The sequence below is a fragment of the Topomyia yanbarensis genome, chromosome 1 (genome assembly GCF_030247195.1).
Source record: "Topomyia yanbarensis strain Yona2022 chromosome 1, ASM3024719v1, whole genome shotgun sequence".
Taxonomy (NCBI): Eukaryota; Metazoa; Arthropoda; class Insecta; order Diptera; family Culicidae; genus Topomyia; species Topomyia yanbarensis.
In genome coordinates, this window is record NC_080670.1 from 61,408,040 (window position 1) to 61,428,711 (window position 20,672).

The following is a 20,672-nucleotide window of genomic DNA, read 5'->3' on the forward strand; positions in this document are numbered from 1 at the left end:
TGACCAACGATCGGGCGTTTTTTACCGATTTGGATGAAAGCAAACAGGTGCAAGTCGTACTTGCAGATGGCTCTGTGTCGAAGTCGCACGGAACCGGAGAAGGATTCGTGGAATGCGTCGTCGAAGGCGGTAAAGTGCTAGAGGTGAAATTGGTGGAAGTGCTTTTTATACCGGCGCTAGACAGTGGTTTGATTTCAGTACGAAAGCTGACGCAGAAAGGATTTCAAGTGAACTTTGTCGGGTCAGCATGTTCGGTAGTGAGCGCCACCGGTAAAATTGTCGCATTGGGAGACCTGAACGGAAATTTGTTTGTGCTGAAAACTGTGGAATATGCGAAGATTGGCAAGGAGTTGCATCATCTGCCGAACTGCCAACATATGTGGCACCGACGATTCGGGCACCGAGATCCGGCCGTACTGGAAAAGCTAAAAGCAGGTAACCTCAGTATCGGCTTCAAGATAGATGATTGCGGTTTGCGGCAGGTTTGCGAAGACTGCCTGAAAGGTAAGCTCCCACGCACTTGTTTCCCTAAAACTTCCGATAGCAGAGCCAGTAGAATACTCGACCTTGTTCATACCGACGTATGTGGACCTGTGGCTAACGTGACCCCAGGCGGCTGCAAGTATTTAATGACGCTCATCGATGATTTCAGTCGCTATACTGTTGTATGTTTGCTGCGACAAAAATCCGATGTAGCAGACTGCATTAAGCGATATGTAGCTCACGTTAAGACGCGTTTTGGAAGAGCCCCATGTGTCATCCGATCCGACGGGGGTGGAGAATACGTCAACCGCGTGTTGAAGGTGTTTTATGAGAAGGAAGGAATTCTACCTCAGTACACTACTGCATACAGCCCCCAGCAGAATGGTGTAGCTGAGCGGAAAAATCGTACGTTGCAGGAGATGGCAACGTGTATGTTGCTTGACGCAGGACTCGGGAAGCAATACTGGGGCGAAGCGGTTATGACCGCCGCTTACGTTCAAAACCGACTTCCTTCTCGTGTGGTTGACAAGACATCATTCGAGAAATGGTTCGGAAAGGCGCCGAAGTTGGGCCACTTTAGAGTGTTTGGCTGTCCGGCCTACGTACATATCCCAGACGTTAAGCGAACGAAATTTGCCAACAAAGCGCAAAAATTAACTTTCGTGGGATATTGTGAGGATCGTAAGGCATTTAGATTCTTAGATCCTGAAACGAATAATATCACGATCAGTCGTGATGCGCGCTTCATTGAGTAGCATGGTAATCCCCACATGATAAAGCGACAAGTTCACGAATTAGGAGAAATGAAGGCTGATCTAGAATGGCCAGAAGTTGATGCGGCTCAGGAGGAGATAGGTGCTCAGGAGGAACAGTGCGTTCAGGAAGAGCATAGCGCTACGGAGCAGACCGATCACGATTCAGATGAGGAATACTACGGCTGCGAGGAGCAAGACCTTGTTGGTGGAGCCGCGGGACCAGAAAGTTCGACTGCCGGTGAAAAACGGTCGACTAGAGGTATCTTTCTACGTAGGCTACAGGATTACATAGTTGATGTGGCTCTAGTGGTTGAAGGTGATCCAGCTGACTACGATGAAGCCATCCAAGGACCAGAGCAGGATTTATGGCATGCTGCGATGAAGGAGGAGTATGATACCTTGATGCAGAACGATACATGGACACTCGTTGAAATGCCAACTGGCCGAAAACCAATCGGCAGCAAGTGGGTATTCAAGAAAAAGGAGGACAGTGCAGGGAATATTACTAGGTACAAGGCTCGCTTAGTGGCGCAGGGCTACTCACAACAGTTTGGAGTGGATTACGATTCTGTTTTCGCGCCAGTTGCTACTCAGACTACATTGAAGGTTTTGCTAACTGTTGCTGGCCATCAGCAGATGGTGGTTCGTCATCTTGACGTTAAAAGTGCATATTTACACGGGCGTTTAAAGGAGGAGCTGTATATGCAGCAACCGAAAGGTTTCCAGCAAAGCGGTAAAGAGAACCTAGTGTGCAAACTTCAACGCAGTCTTTACGGACTGAAACAAGGTGCGCGAGTGTGGAATGAAACGATTTGTGGAATTCTTCAGGTGATGGGCTTCAGGCAATCACCAGCAGATCCCTGCTTATTTACAAAACGTACTCCAGAGAGTTTGATCTATATTCTAATATATGTGGACGATATTCTCGTTGCCTGTGTGTCGGAAGAAGCCATAACGAAAGTAGAGTATGAGCTGAAGAAAAAATTAACGCTGTCGTCGCTAGGGAACGTTAGTTGCTTCCTGGGAATTCGAATCACGAAAGATATAAATGGCTCCTATTCGATGGATCAACAAGGTTACATTTCAAAGATTGCAAACAGATTCAACCTTGATCACGCTAAAGGATCAAAAATTCGGCTAGATACAGGCTACTATCGCAGCAGGGACGGTAGCAAGCTGATGCCCGATAACAAGCAATACCAATGTTTAATTGGTGCGCTGCTTTACGTGGCTGTCAACACGCGACCGGATGTGTCTGCCAGTATTTCGATTCTCAGCCGAAGAGTGAGCGCTCCAACGGAAGTAGATTGGGTAAAACTGAAAAGGGTGGTTAGATATCTTGTTACTACAAAAGGCTATGTGCTGAAACTAATCAGTAAAAGAGAAGAGCGACTCAAACTAGTCGGCTACAGCGACGCCGATTGGAGTAGCGATACGGATGATCGCAAGTCTAACACCGGATACTTATTCCAGCTTGGACAAGCGACAATTGGATGGGTCAGTCGCAAGCAGACGTGCGTGTCTCTATCAAGTATGGAAGCCGAATACATAGCATTATCCGAAGCTTGCAGAGAAGTGCTGTGGCTGCGGATGCTACTTGAAGATTTCGAGAAGCAGAAGGGACCGACTACTGTGCTGGAGGATAACATCAGTTGTATTGATTTCATCGATATCGATCGTTCGTCCAGACGATCTAAACACATTGACACTCGTTTGCATTTTGCTAAAGATTTGTCAGAGAAAGGAATTGTGGTTATTGAGTACTGTCCGTCGGTATCTATGATCGCCGATATACTTACGAAACCATTGGGGTGTTTAAAACAGAAACAGTTTTCGGAAATGTTGGGTTTAACCGAGTTCAATAGTCGCTGACGATATCGAGGAGGAGTGTAGAAAGTGCGATATCTTTTCCTCGTATCTGTGTCTCGACGAGTTGCGAAGAAACGAGGCGAAAAGTGTATACCTATGAATTTCATGAACTTTGCTTTGTCATCATCAGTCTTAAAGTTACGCCCGTAAATAGAAGACGCAAAAAGTGTACGCTCTTTTGTTTTGCCATCGTTACACGCGGAATCCGAAAGGTCCCGGACCCGGTCGAAGTGTTACTTGTTCCGTCGGAGAATTGTCCACCTTGTATCCAGTCCGGGATCGTTGATTTACGCCCAATACTAATGACCCTGCCACTTCTAGTTTTCCGATCTGTTTACTTCACATCCATGCTCTCACTTGAGTACTATGGCTCTAATTTTCATAACTTTCCCTACCCAGTAATCTCTAGCTAATTGAATGTCGTTAAAATGTAAAAAAGAAAATGTGACTAACATAGTCGAAATAAAAAAGGAAAAAAGGTGTTCCCACTGTGCATCAGCTGGTAAATCACCAGCACACATGCTACCGTGAATACCAGCACACCAGCAGTTCTTTGTTGCCTAGGAGCTTTTCCCGTGTTAGAGGGGCACCCATGCGACTCAACCTGTACAATGGCATTTTTGCTTGACTCCGAAACTGAGTCAGGTTCTAACCCTAACTGCTATCAGTTCATACATTTTGACAGCAGATAAGGTTCAGGAATCAGAATATATGTGCTCAAATAGCACTTTACCGTATGTAGTCGGGGATTTGTGCCTTGCCGTGTTTTTTCATCATTTCCTGAAGGAAAGGAGAAGTAGGAGGGAGGAAGTAGAATTGTAAGGGTGGGAAAAAGAAAAAAAAACAAAACAACAAAAAGAAACAACAGGTAAGTTAAACTCACAAGTAGTTTAACTCGCGTGCGAGTAAGCCCAAAACTCTTCACCACAAATGATAAGAAACTTTAGTATGTCTCTAAGTTTCAGTCGTCTAAACATGGTGTCGTCTGTAAGGGTGACGTTCGAAATTTCTAAATCGCAATTGCGCTACTGCTGGACAGTTGCATATCAGATGATATGAGGTTCCGTAGTCAATTTCACAAAGATCACATGAAAAAGACTCAGTGCGCTGAATAGTTGCCATGTGATAATTGAGTTTGTAGTGGCTGGTTAAAGACCTGGTAAGCATGCCGCAGTGGAACTTAGAAAAAGGAGGAGATTTTCCGAATTCAATGGGCACGGTTATTCTAAAAACACCTTTGTTTGACGACACATTTATATTTTTCTACAACAATTGCTGTGCTCAGACGAAGCCCAGGACCGTATTTTTTTCCCTTATTCAACTTGTCGAAATTTGCGGGGCGGGCTCAGGACCAACGAAGTTAGTTGCTGAAACTGCTCTGGCCAATTCGTCAGCCCATTAATTTCCAGTAACACCGGAATATCCGGACACCCAGACAAGGTGTATAGTGTTGACAATGCTTAGTTGATCGCTTTGGGTTCGGTACGCGATCACTAGCTTGGATCATGCAGCGCTGCAAGATTTCAAAATCTGTTACCTATTTCTGCTTGAATTTACCAAAACCAACAATCAGTTTCACCGCCTCCCTCGTTCATTAACTTTCCAACTGACTGAAATTTCATGCAGAATCGAATGCTTGAATGCAGAGGAAATATAAATTCCTCCACCAACCAAAGCATTCGTTTGTTATTATGTGGACGGTTTGAAGGCAGAAGTTGGTATCTTTTACACTTTAGACCATTAGTGAAATGCGTATTCTATATCTGGTGCACTTTTGGTCAATATTCCCTCTCAGAGCTACCACGGAAACAAAATTCAGTTTTCTTCTGAAACCGAGCATGTCCGAATCTGAATGCACTGCGTCGGGAGAACGAATGACGAGGGAAACGAACTAAAAATTTCATTCATCGCAGCGGGCTTGAATTGAATTTCGTTTCCTTTCAAGTTCACGCAGGAATGTCAATTTTTAAAGCTCTGGGACCGTGATTTGTCGGAACTAAGGGCCTTAATTGTAGCCTAACTATCGGAGCAGAAGTTTATAACTTTGCCGGACAAGCTCTGTTGAAGGGCCGATTGTACCCCGCGAAGGGCCGCTGGTGTAATCGCGAAGATTTCTGCTTGCTACAGTACAATATCTACAACGTTGGTATCTAGTGAGCGGGATTCTTCCAATCTCATTTCACGACAGTAGACACCAGCACCAGAACGGCCCTTCATCAGAGAATCGTCAGTTCTACAGATCACGTGCAAAGAATGCAGTTACTAAGCATTGCATTTTTCCAACCCGAGATACATGCAGATATCCCATGACCGCGCGTCAATTCCAGAATTGACTGGAAGGACACATGTCAAAAGTACCTTCAGTATCTAGGAATACACCCAAGCTAGATTGCTTGAGCGAAAAGACCTTTTCAATGTTGTAAACAACACCGTGAAGCAGAACGGTCGTGAATTTCCCACACTGATATGCATGTTACATTTTATGCAGTGGATATTCAACTAAACTAACGCTCCTGATGTGATGATCGATTATCCGCTCCAAAGCTTTCAGAAGAAAAGAACTGGTAGGCCTAAAACTCTTGGCCTCTGCATACCCACTGAGACGTCCAAAAATTTGTTTCAAAATCATTCAACACGGGTCCAACGATGGACGTTTGTTGAACGGTTATTTGGACGTTGTCCAAATTGGTCCAACGAACGTCCTTCATTGGACGATTTTGAAACCAACCGTTCTTAGAGGGTAGCTTGAGGGCCCTCCTTTGCATATAAATTTAGCAATTATTTCTCGTCATGCTTTCGGGATATAGCCGGTAGCATGACTGGAAAGCATTATCTTTTTCAAGACATGTTTGAGAATATTTTGTCCCTTTTGTATTCCATTTTTTCCGGGTGATTTGGAGCATAGACCATAGCTATCAACTGCCCACTTGACCGATTCAGTGGTAACCAGGCATTGTAATTCGCTCACGCGAAAACAAGCTTATCCGATATCCAACTTTTCCGAGATAAGATGAGTCGCAAAATTCTCCGTCTCCACAAATAGCGTGAGAATAATGTACCGGACAAAATATATTTGATTGTTTCCTTCTCACCGGAAATTTCGCAATTTCGTGGAAAACAATAAAAGCGTAATAAAATACACTTAATTTCAAAGAAAAGCGGCAAAGAAGTACAACAGACATGTTTTTTCTTGTTTTGGAATAGTGACAACAAGGCAGCGATCGCAACAAGGATACCGTGATCATTCGTAACCGAACGCTCTTTCGATACAGTTGAGTTTGTTGTTGTAACATTACCTTGAGTTAGGCGATATCGGTGAAGGTGTTCATAACAGCAAGGGCTGGAGTACATTAAGTACCGCAAATATTAAAAAAAATACGTGCCAAGTTCATTGTACTTTAATTACAGGCAAGATTTTAAGTACAGCGCCTTCGTACTTTTAATGCACAAAATATTTTAATTACCGCCAATATGTATTTTAAATACTTTAAATACTCACACATCGACATTAATTACATTAAGTACCTTATTAAGTACAACATAAATAGTTTTAAATACTTTCATTATTTACCTTAATTATATTCAAAATACGTGGGTATTTTCAATACGATGCACTCAAACATTCTAGTGCTTGCCCCTCGGCTGGAGTATAAACATTAGGTCTGTTCCAGTACCAGAAGAAACTGGAAGTACTCCGGAGAAAATCGTTCCTGTACTCTCTTCTTCTCTTTTTTCTACTTCTGGTAGCAAACCGGAGTAAAAAGGAGCAAAGATTTTTTGCTCCTGTTTACTCCGGAGTGACTTCCGTGTACTGGAACAAACCTATTATAAACGTTAAATTGTGTCAGGTTGTGCAGTGTAGTGAGTTTCTAAACAGTTTTCTTACCTGAAAGACGGCTTTGTTTAGACGAGCTATACTAGCTCTCTACCCCAGTTAAGCTCAGCCGAAAATGAACTGGAATTCCGGCTAGTTCCAGTTCGCATTCCGGCTCCATTACACAACCGATTCTACTTAGAATCGGTTGTGTCACTGGAGCCGGAATACGAACTGGAATCAGCCAGAATTCCAGTTCAGTTCCGGCTGAACTTTACTGGGACTATGTGAAGGTCACTCGGGTGACGGATAAAAGAAACGAAGGATCAATTCACCTACCAGCTCGTCAGGAACCAACTGGTGAAGTGTTCCGTTTTTTACTTTTCTTATCGATATTTTTTTTTTTATTCTTTTTATCGTTTTTTTTAAATAAGTTAAAAAGTGCGGTCGAGCATGTTGCTCCCGCAACAAAATGGAACAAATAGAAGGATCACCCTCCGAAGACGAATCTTATGGGGAAGAGGAACGTGTATCTGATTCGGAGACAGATGATGTTATAGTCGATCCACTTCCCTCACTTTTCCCCAATGTCTCACACAACCCCCCCCCCCCCCGAGTCAAGGTTTACCAGGATGGATTCGCTAGTCCTTGGGTGGTATACTTTCGGCCCAAAAATAAACCGTTAAACAACATAACTGTTGCACGGGACTTGACAAAACGTTACTCGGCCGTAACCGAGATTAAAAAGGTTCAGTCAGATAAACTGCGCATAGTCGTTACTGACTTGAAACAGGCCAATGGTATCGTTAGCAATATCCTCTTTACGCTGGAGTATCGCGTCTACATTCCTTCTCGTGATATGGAGATCGACGGTGTGGTAAGTGATGCAGGTCTAACTGTCGATGATCTGATGAATGATGGGGTTGGCCGCTTTAAGGACCCTAACCTTCAATCAGTTAAGATTTTGGAGTGCAAGCAATTGCACTCAAAATCCATCGAAGATGAAAATTACTATCCATCAGACTCGTTTCGCGTAACCTTCGCCGGATCTGCATTTCCGAGCTACGTTGAAGTGGGAGGAGCTCGTCTACCTGTGCGTCTGTTTGTACAGCGGGTCATGAATTGTTCCAATTGCAAGCAGATAGGTCACACGGCCACCTACTGTAGCAATAAGTAACGGTGCGGTAAATGTGGGGAACGCCATGCGGATGATATTTGCAGTAGGCCCGCTGAGAAGTGTGTTTACTGTGGGGAGAATCCGCATGAACTTTTGACATGCCCAACGTACAAACTTCGCGCGGATAAACTGAAGCGATCCGCCAAAGATCGCTTCAGACGCTCTTACGCAGAAATGCTTAAAAGAGCTGTTCCACTTATCTCCGAAAACCCATTCGTTCTCTTGCCAACTGACGACAACGCCTCTAACGACCCTTGCGAGGGGCATTCTTTGGCTCTACTTGGAAACTCTAGGAAAAGACCTAATCAAAACTCACCTGAACTTCCTCGTAAGGATCCTAGGTTGTCCCAAACAAGGGTAGGTACAAAATAAAAATAATTCATCAACTGGAAGAGCTGCCACAAATCCCAATATAATACCTTTTGGGAAATTGAGATACAACCAGGAGTTCCCAGCACTCCCCGGGGCACCAAAAATCCCAAGTGCTCCCATTTTACAGTCAGAAACTCCATCTAAAACGGGATTCCTTAAATTCTCTGACATTGTGAACTGGATATTCACAGCTTTTAACATTACCGATCCTCTGGAAAGCTTGCTGGTTGCTATTCTACCAACAGTAAGAACATTTTTAAAACAGTTGACTGAACAATGGCCCCTCCGTGCAGCGATCGTATCCTGTGGATCAATGGACATCTGGGACGGTGGATATATTCTATTATACCGAAGGTATCAACGAATGCTTGGTTTAAGGGTATGGATGTGAACCGGGACTTTATTCGTACGATGTCAAGGCTCATGTCCAACTATTACACGTTTGATGCGTATCTCCGTCGTATAGGGCTTGCTGACAGTAATCATTGTGTTTGTGAGAACGGCTATCACGAAATCGAGAATGTTGTTTGGCTGTACGCAGAGTACCGTGTTGCCAGGTCCCAACTAATAGATTCCCTTCGGGCCCGAGGTAGATCACCCTATGTGCCAGTCCGGAACGTCCTGGCAAGCCGTAACCACCCCTACATTTTTCTTATCTACACCTTTTTGAAAACTATTGATGTCCAAGTTTAATGTATTTTCCCCTCTCATCCACAGTAGAACCTCGCAAACCTCTCCTTGTATTATCAATATCACTCAAAAAAAAGTAAACGTTATGCCTATTGATTTTACACATAGATTTTTGCAATTAACGGAGGCATATAGACACTATTTGCTGGTACATAAACCCAATGTGTGTATTTATAAGAAATATTAATCTTACATGCACATTTCATAACTATTAGGTACATAAACCCCATTCTATAACAATATGCACATATAACTTATGTGTGTGCATACATAGTTTATACAGTTGACACATAGAAGGTATGTGTGCGCGAGATAACAATAGCATTTCTTCTTCATATGAATTTTAAGCGGTTTGAAGCAAATAGAATTAACGTTTGGATTTTTTTCAGTGATGGCATTGCTTCTACGATGCATACCTTTCTTGATAACCGTCCATCCAGAACATCAAAACACGTCACAAGAACATCATGACAGCATCGGAGTGCCAATAATCATTCGAAATATCGACCCTCCTCTCGCCCCTGCGATTACAGGATAAAGTGTGCATATCCCCGAAGACTCCATATCAAGAAGACTGGCAACTCTGTCCAGAATCCGGAGACAGTAACAGCAACGCCACTTGCGGGTAAAGGTGGTACTTTCCATAGTGATGCGCACACACATATACATTTTTACATAAAGCTTCCTCCCTTCTTCCAATAGAGGCGCTGTAACCTCTGTCGCTTCTCGTTTGTATGGGGGAAGGAAAGAGATATCAGTCTTCTTGATATGGAGTCTTCGATATCCCCCACAATCATCAACCAGCCAACGAGAATGTCAAATTCACAAAATTTTACAATATGTATCCCACTTCCTACCTTTATCCTTTACTAACATAAGAGCCGCCCCTAAATACGGCTTTCTCTTCCCCCACTTACACGTGCGATGTATAAACACTCATAGTAATAGACTCGCGGATGTAAAAACCGCAAAACTGGCAACTAGAAAAACAAGCATGTTAAACTGGCATCACCCAAAAATGTGCAAGCTCGAACGTGCTCGACTGTATTCGATCATCTGTTTTTATGAAAATATTTTTTCGAGTGGCTCAATATATGAATCAAAAGAGAAGTTATATGTTTGATACTGAGCAACAAGAAATTGAGAAAAGAATGAAAAAAATCCAATTTCTTCAGAAACACAAAGTTGATGAAAAAGAGCATAAGTAAAATACGTTTTGTGTAGTTATATTGAACAAAATAAATATCTTTCTAAATAAAATTGTGAAATACTAATACGAACACGAAAAATGAAGCCTACTGTGAATAACAAAATATATTTTTTTAAATAAAATCGCAATACTTGTTCTACTTGTTTGCATTGAATGACGTCATGCTCGTTTGGCTCCGGATTTTGACAGTTCGTTTGGCTCGATAAAAGTACCTTCGCTGGTCTATTACTATGAGTGTCTATAGTGCGATGTACCTTAAAAAATGAATTATCAGCCTCGTTAAGCTACCGTATTTGGGCCTAAATAAACTTAGTTATATAAAAAAATCGGCTGGACCGGACCAAATTATCACGGTTAAACAGCAATAAATAATACCTTTTGCAAATATATCAATGACTAGCACACGAGACATGCGAAACCGTTTACCCCATATTCTCCTTTTGGGGTGGAGTAACCAAAAAACGGGGACCAAAGTGCTGGATCGAGGGGAGATGTTGGGTACATTTGACAACCACAGCCTACCCCTGTGTAGGGTACGCTTAATGGCGATTTCGCTTGAACCTGAAACTGAGTCTGGTTCTAACCTCAACCGCTGTCAGTTCATACATTTTGACAGCAGTTGGGGTTAGGAACTGACTCAGTTTCGCCGTTTTTTTTTGTGTTTCGAATTCATCTCGTCAGTAACTAGCACCATCTGGGTGTCTAGTTAGACGATGTATCCAGACTAGTACCCAAATTAGCACTAGTTAGACACAAAAAATTCCAAACAGTTCACACGACATATGTGAACGCCTAAAGCCACATGTCCCGAGTGATGTCCCGGGAAGCAAATATAGCTCTGGTTTGCTGACGAGAAAGCGAAGACGAACTCTTGTCTTTTGTTTCAAGAAACCAAAAGCCTGGTATTATGCAATAAAAATTGGACTAAACCGTTTTTTTTAATTTTTTTTTGCTTTTTTGTATCCTGCTGACTAATTGATGACAGTTGACTGTATGCGGCTAGCGATCGTGGCAGTGCAGCCAATTTCTTTTTCATATTTATGTGTGTTGCTATAAAACACAATGACCGTTGTATTAGCAAACATTTGCCAAAACTTATCCGGTACTAATTAATTCAACATTCTGTCATAATACAACATGTTTCTAGCAAATTTAGCCAGAATAAAATTATTTCAGAGTAGGTAAAATTAAAAGCCTTAGTATAAACACAGACATAACACTATGAGGGAATTCCCTCAAAAAACATTGATCCGACAATTTTTCCAGAACGCTAGCTCCACCTTTTATTCAGGGTCCCAAACACTCATTTACTGGTGGGTTACCCCTCAGGTTTGGAAGCAATTTTTCACTAGTGGTCTATCCCCCATATACTTGTTCATATGTCAGTGGCGCCATAATTTCAAATGTGGCCACAGTCCCAACACCAAATATATTTAAAATGACCGTTAAAGCGGGCGTTTTTAAGTGTTATATCTGTTAGTCTGTGGTATAAAGGTACGCAAAGAGTGTGCAGAAAGGGAAGCTGAAAAAAGTCTACCTATCGAGCAAAATTAGAATCCAACTTTGGTGCAGAGGTATCATAGATGGATTCCAAATATGCTCGATAGGTAGGCTTTTTTGACTTCACTCTATGCGCTACTATTCTCGATAGACTGTGGGTATAAACGCCAAATATTTCATAACCGAAAAAATTAAATCACCTGTTTTGTCATTTTCTTTGAGTATGTTGACTATTTCACTAGCGGGATTGAATAAATTAGAATACGGATAGTGTTGTGACATAACTAACATTCATAAATCCATTCGATTCACCCATCCGTCGTCTTGCCATGTGAACGACTCGTTACAGATCAGTCTGCATATACACATTATTTATTTAACAGGTTAACATAAAAACGTAGAATCACTGGATTACTCGACATCTCTATACTTTGTTTTCTTTTTCTACATAGGTCAGTGACATTCCAACTATACACGAGAATAGTCAATGTTATACTCCAAATAGAATTCGAAGAGATTTTGATTGATATGAATGCTATTGACAGATCGGAAGGAAACTAATATATAAACGGCAAGAAATCATTGATATGTCGAGTTTTTATTCAAATATTCAACGTTATTTAATGAATTGAATTTTCAATATCCATAATTGATGAATTTAAATTATTTTATTATGCAACTTGCTCTGATCATGATGCCAACACTGCGAAATGAGCCCTGTGATAACGAAAACAGTATCCCATTAGTCAAATTCGAAGACTTCAAATTGGCTCCACATTGGTTCCAGAAATCGCTTACTAATTGTCTTCTCTTGTCTTACCTATTGCGCACTTCCCACCAACCTGGACTCCGCACTTTCAAAGTGCGAGTGAGATCAAATTGCTAATGAAAACTGCGAGCTATCAAAACACATGTATTTCATGTGATAGAGATGGTATACATTCATAGACAGACCAGTCGAACTAACCAGAAGAATTTAATAGAAGAATAAGAGATTATAACTACTAGAGGGAGCAAAGCGCTACTGTCTCCATGTATTCACGGACTGAAACATGGGGTCTCGCTCTAGCATATTAAGCCGTATGAATAAAAACTAGCATTTGCTCAAGACAAGTTTGCTCTGCTCGATTATTAGCAAAGTAAACTCTCGAAGCATTTACTCAACTTGGTATGAATAAAAGCTAACTTTACTCAACCTGGACTGAAGCAAGTTCGAAATTCGAACATAGCTTTTACTCAGTCATTCATCTGTCAAAACCGCCGAAGAAAATACAATCGTGGTGCAGTTGAAAATATATTTACGTGAACTCTAACTGTTTTAACCTTTAACATATATTTTAAGGTCGGTATTACTAATAATAACGTCTAACCTATGCAGAGTTTTCTGTGGTGACACAATCGGTCGTAGTGTAGTGATAGCCGTTCTAATATTTCGCTGTCGAAATTTTAACTTTCCGACGCTCTAGTAGTAGTGATTATTTCTACAAACCACGGCTGGGGTGTATAAAACTACTTGATCTAGTAGTAACCGTTCTTTTTGCCAGTGAATCCGCTATATTTTGCCTTACGGTGGTTCTATCCGTATTGATTCTTTCACATCGAGAAGATGGATACAACTTGAGACGATACAACTGCTCTGCATGTTAATGTTGCATAAGGAAAATATAACCATCGAGGGCCCAAGACAGTTCTGTAGAAAAAGTAACAAGAATGATAGGACAGGATTGTAAACTAGGAAATGTCGAAGAACAAAGAAAAGGTATGTACCACTATAAAGATATCAACGGAGGAAATTGCTTTGATTTTTTTTCTGTTTTAAATTGCACCCCAAGTGTTGGAATAACCTGCACACTAAGCCAAATTTCGAAGGATGAAGACGTCCCCGCAAACCGCTAATCGTACTCAGTCTTATCGTCAGTGAAACAACGAGAAAATGATGTAACAGTAATCCCTCTATGAACATACAATAACTATTAATAACTTCGACGCCGAGTACATCGGAATTCAGTCCATCTGTAGACCATATCGCCGATAAGAAATGAACAATGTGCTGGTCCAAACCAGAATTATAATGCACCCGAACAAGACACCGATTGATAGTAACCGACATTTCTTGTGACATTCTGGATGATCAATATAAATATGTACTGGTAACCTTTGCTATTTTTTTCCAATTTGTAGACCTAGACTAATAATCTCATTTCAGGATCCTGCATATGTGCGTTCATATGTCATATGTCTGATTTTTCTACAATCAATGAATTTACTCGGAACGGATTAAACAAGCCACTACTGCTACTCCCCTCTTCACCTATTGGAAGCGGGTCGTGAGGACATGATAAAAATCAAATGCAGGAAAATCAGTAATCATATGAACTTTCAGCTTTAGGAGGTTACCCAAAAACATCGTGGGACCGATACGTGCTCTACAAAGTTAGTAACTCGTCGCGAGATACCTACCGCAATTGTTTACACAGCTTCTGTATAATCATAATCATGTATATCCAAATGATACTGTGGAAATTGATTGCATGTATTTGCTTTTTGCGGATTAGTTGTTATGTACCACCGCGATACGCATAACAGTCCCATTTGCACTGGATTTTTTATGCATATGGAACTGTTATGCGTATCACTGTAGTATATCAAAACCAAACGTGTATACTTGAATTCGCAAAACAAGTGCGATAAAATTCTGATGAGTTTCAATATGTTTAGAAGACTATCAAGAAACGATAAAATTCTAATGGGATGTGACGTGTTAGGTGAAAACGAAAATTTGAAATGTAACAGTATCAATATAGTTGAACTAATAGGTTATGCACTTATTTTCAGTGCTAACCGCTATGGAATATTTCAAAATCAATTAATTCAACTACAAAAGTTTTGATTTTCAATTGGGCTCAATCAATAATTGAAACAATTTCCTTTTTATCGTGAACCTATATTAATTGTACTATACCAACTATATGGAATGATAACTAAACTGGTGCATGTGCAATTCTGCACCTAGAGTGAGTCAATTAAAAAAAAACAAGTTTAGAGCTATTTAATGTGGAAACTGGCCTAAAATATTTTTACTGAGATATATCAATAACTTATAGATGTTTTCATCAAGGTTGTCAAACCCAACAATATTATTAAAGGCTACCTTTAATGAATTGTCATTTTGAAATTAAAAGGCACATTAAAACGTTTTTGTTTAAGTAGTTTTTTGGCTATTTAGAATGTATGGACGACTTGTAGACAGCTGAAATAAATGTAATAAGAAAATTACCAATTTTTAAACTAACCATTTTTTGTTCTGACTGTAGATATTTTAATATACCGCATTTTTAGGATCGAACTCAAATCGACGGGGTACAAGGCGGCCGTCTTACCAACTAAGCTATGTCGTCCCAATGAAGACACCGATATTGAAATGTGTCAATCCCACACGCAGAAAAATAATTTACATGTGTAATCAAATTATTGATTAAATTTATTAAAAAATAGTGATCGGGAGAAAACATAATTATTTATCGAGTTCAACAAAATTCATTGTGTCAACAAGTATTGTCGTTCCCTCCTTTTATAATTATTGAAATTAAAACAATGAATAACAAATATTTTAAGACCAATGTTATTGTCGTTTGAAGCAATAAACAGTGAATAATTTAATTCAATAATACATATTTTAAATTCAAATATACTACATTTTTGTACATGGTGAATGGGCAATTGGGAGTCTAGCGGTCTAATTATGCTGCGCTGGATCGTCGGTGCTTTTGGTGCAAGGCTGTAAGTAATGTGCCGTCTGATCTCAGAGCTGGCACCTATTATTTTTTTGTCAATGATGCATACAAAGAGTTATCTGTGTAATAGTACTACCGCATTGTGTTTTATACAGCCGGATCAGGTACAGGCCAGACTCGATTACCGGCAGTACTCAGAACAATTGCACTCCGGATAATCGAATCAAAAAACAGTTTTTTTGTGCAATCCGCTTGTTGTACATTTGAAAAATACTATTTAAGGTACATTAGTCAATGTTTGGCTTATGGAACTTCTTTTTGGTCAACCGTTTCACAGTGGTTTTTTGCCCAAAACCTGCGATGAATTATTCACGCGAAAACGGTAAAGTGTACGACAATAATATCTTCTAAGGTGTTTCAGACCTTCGTTTTGGTGAAATAGTTGCAGTGATGAAATGAAAAGATATTGCAATTTTTTTTAAGAAAAGCAAGGTAAAGTCTTAAGAAATGTTGAGATTGTTTTTGCGAATATCTTTACTTTAGACTGAAAATCTATTCGCAGTGGTGACTCGTGAACATTTTCTTCACCTGTGCACTGTTCAAAATTGCTCCCAGTATTAAACATTCAGATTACGGTCTACGAAACAAGATAGTATATATTTTTTTCAAAATCCAAACATTTTTTATTTGTTCGTTTAATTAATATGTCTATTAGCTTGTACTACAAAAAGATCGATCACGTTTATTTGGTAAGGCACGTTTGCGTTAGCTCAAAGGTGCCATTTTTTTTCTTTGTTTTACATTTTGAATTTCTTAAAACTAGGGGGTTACACATTTCAACATTATTTTGTTTTTATATAATGGAACTAAAAAAAAATTACAGCTAACTTATACATATACAAGAGGGGGTAATATAATATTCGTAATAGTAGGGGACAGGTCATTTTGTGTGTTCTTTGTATAGTAATGCACTTTATGATTTTTAGAAGGGAGATTGTTGGGACAATTAATTATTAACTAAGTGGAACATTTTTTTTTTCGAGTGTTGTCCTACTGGAGCTGTAGAGCTAGTTTCTCGGAAGGGCTCCCCGTCAGAATCACATACTACAATTTGCAGACGAGACAGGCAATGTCCCCTACTAAAACACTGCATTAGGCCAATTGTTGTGGGCCGTGACTCTAAATGTGATACTCATTGTACGGTTCAGGTATGTGCGGGCGTAGGGATTCGCAATCGCGTGTATCATCACGAAGAGCTGGAGCATTTGTAGTTAACGTGTTCGATCGCGTGTGCGTTTGTATGTCGCGTGTGTTAACGTGTATGTAACTTCGCGTGTATGAACTCTATTTTATAACCGTGTGCCTTTCGCATATTCGCGTGTGTTCTTGGATAATCGCCCGCGGACTGTGAGTCTAATACTTTATTTTTTGGTGTACTGCTAAGATGCTAAAAGAGTGTGAGATCTTCCATATCACTAAAGTGCCCAGTGATGTCGCCATGGAACGTGTTGTCTAGTGGATATGCGCTTTATTTTTTGTGGTCCTACTGAATGTATGGACCTAAGTTATTAGGACAGAGAGTAATGGTTTCCGGACGTGACCGATTCATGAGCGCGCGAAAACGGACGTTTGTAGGTAAGAAACAGCGTTTGAAACTTCGTAAGTGCTAAAACGATTTCCTTATTACCGGGGTGTTATTAAGTTTGCGCGATCGTGAACATAGGTGTGCGTTGTTAATCGCGAAGGGCTTAAGCGTTCGTACGTTAACGTGTTTGTCACGTGTGCTCGCGTTCATGTGACTTCGCGTGTACAAGACTGGATGTTGTTACCGTGTGGCATTTCCTATATACGCGTGCGTTCTTGGATGGTCACGCGGACCTTCATTCTGATAGTTAGTTTTTGGTGAACAATTCACATTCTGACAGGGAGTAAGTTACCCCATAACACTAGAGTCCTCGGTCATGTCGCCATGTAATGTGGATATGAGAGCTATCTTTTTTTAATTGATCCAATTGAAGGCATGGACCTAGTCTGCTGATATCAAGGATGGAAACATCCGGAAGTGACCGATTCATGATCGTGCGAGTGCGGGAGTTTTTAGGTTCACGCTTGAGACCGCGTTTGAAAATTTATAGCAGCTGAACCATACACTTTATCATTGGGATGCCATCATGTTTACTAGATCGCGGGTGTAGATGCCGGGGATGATCGCGAAGGGCTCAAGCATTCATATATTAACGTGTTTGTCACGTGTATGTGACTTCGCGAGTATAACTTCGATTTTATAATGACGTAGTGTGTATTTTTGTTTGATCGCGCGCGGACCGTGAATCTGATGCTTAATGTTTAGTGTATGGTACAGATGGTAGTCCGTTCCCTATAGGAAAACTCGAGTTGCAGGTCATGTCACCATGGAACGTGTTATTTAGTGAATATGAGCGTCACTTTTTTGATTGGTTCAACTGAAGGCATTAGTCCAGACTGGTAAAACTTTCGGACGTGACCGTTTCATGATCGCGCGAGGGGTGGGTTAATGTTTGAAACCGCGTTTGGAAGTTTAAAGATATCACGTTTACTTAACTACCGGGGTGTTTTCATGTAATCGAAATCGCGGGCGTAAGTATATGTGGATTATTGCAATTGCATGGTCGCGTTTGTGGCCAGGTTTGTGTTATCGCGAATGCCACGAGCGTTTGTATCTATTTGAGTATAGATAGCGTATAGTAGAGATATACTAATAAAAGGAATCATAACATGCCGAATAAAGAAAAAAGATGCAAAGAGCTTGACTAGAAGTGTATAAATTGAACAATGCTATTTTGGTATACATAAATAATGGAAAAGCAAACTAATAGATGTACAAATAAAAACAGATTAATGAGGTAGAATAGAAAAACATATGTAACATATAATCAAACTCGTATATTTATCATTAACGCAGCAAATGTTGTATATTTATCATTAACGACAATTGCATGCTGTTAGACTCTCATCATGCTATGCTGGCCGGGAATGGATGATTCGCGTGCGTCGGAAAATTTATTTTACCCTAATTTATCCAACCCGATTTTTCCGAATGAATAGAACCAAATGCTCAGATTGCTCACCAGAAGTATTAGCCACTATTCTATCATACACGCCAGTTCTGCATCCATTCCCTGACCCAACTGTCACGAATACTCAGACGAATACATACATAGATAGACATACGACTAGCACATAACAGTTGTACACTAGTACGAAAAACTACGATTATCACAAAGCTACAACTAATAGGTTTCTACTTATTCTACTTTATTAAATGAATTTAATTATTAAATTAAGTTAATTAGTATATGCATGATGACGAAGTCGACCGATAAATGGACACACAATGACTCCCTCCGTGAGCCCCGTCCACGAATACCACCAATAGAACAATATTTGCAAACATGGCACACAGCAAAAGTCAATCTACGTCGATCCGCCAGTCGGCCACGACACCGCGCATAGACCAGTGGTTTAGCGTTGGTATGCGCAGGTGCAGAGTATGAAGAAACATATAACATAAAAAGGCGCATAAGCCCTCTCTGTCTCCTCGATGCACCACTATCGAGGCGTAATGCAATATCCATCTTAAAGCAATTGATGCTTGATGATGATTGCAATACCCTCAAACCCCTAAACCTTGGGGAGGGAATTATTAACTAAGTGGAACATTTTACAAGCTTAGTAACTAGAAATAACTAGAGGAAGTGGTTAAATTTTATTAAGATTAGGAGGGATTAATTAGGGCTATTTTAATTAGTGGAAGAATGGGGGAGTGAAGTCCTACATCTGTGTATCAGAGACATGGGAGAGAGGGTGGACACAGCTGACAAGGGGGAGGGGTGGGGGGTAGGTATAAACTTTCAGTTTCCGGCATCGGGAATCAACAGTAAGGATTACAGATTCGGACGGATGCATCATGTATTGAGACACCGGGCGGTCTTCCTCGAGCCGGCAGGGGTTCCTCCAGACGATTTCGCAGTACGGATCAGATGCGGATCCGCAACACACCGTTGCGCGTGTGATGTTGTGCTGCAGGTCTCGTGTTTGCTGGGTCCTTCGACAGAGATGTTTTGTGTCGTCTTGGAGTCGCATCAGACCATCGTTGGGGTACGGTAGGCGGAAGAGGGCACTTCTCGGAATGATAAGAGAAATGATAGCGGCAGTTAAATTTGGATATTGATGGTTTTTAGGAACGTGTATACGAGGGACATGTAGAGGAGATCGTGGCTTGCCAGTACATCTCGAACAGGGACATTGAGTCATCTTCCTCGGGCCCGAAGCTTGGTCATCAAATACATACATACGATCAATTTATTGCGCACTTGGATACGCTTTTAGCTGTTGTCATGACGGTACCAGTTCAAAAGGAAAATTGCTATGTTATCGTACTAAACGTCCTGTAACTCTGGAACTACAAGTCAGATTGGAATGCAATTCAATAATTTGTGATGTCGGTTAAATAATTCATTGAGAAATCGGGTTATTAGCTCAAGAAGTTGCAAGTTCTCCAGGTGCATCAAGAACCATCATAGATGACCAATTGTTTAAAGTAACTTTGGTTGACCATCAGCCATCCAGACCATGCAAATCCAAGCACTTTGATTAAGTTTTGCATCATACTGATATCGTAGGAGATATAAGAATTTACTGGGTGATAGCACTTTTTAACCCGTAACTCCATAACAGGAACTCCAATAAAATAATGGTTATGCTCTCTCACTGACAACAAGCAGAAGGCCGAAGATTCTTCACATTTCCTTCGACCATGCACATATGAACCTGTCTAGCTCTAGCTTTTCAATCTAAATTTATAGTTAATTCGCATTGGAATACTTATCCGTTTTTCAAGTTTTATATCGTTACTCTTAGTCAACGTAGCTCCGAAACTTTCAATAACAGTCTATAGAGCTTCCAGTATTAAAGGATTTCAAGTCGTGAAGCCCAGTAGATGTTGTTTGATCTGTTGCATGATATGGTTCGCGTTTTGAGAAATTTCAGTTCTTGGTGCCACAATCCGGAATCACCGGAGAACCGTTCC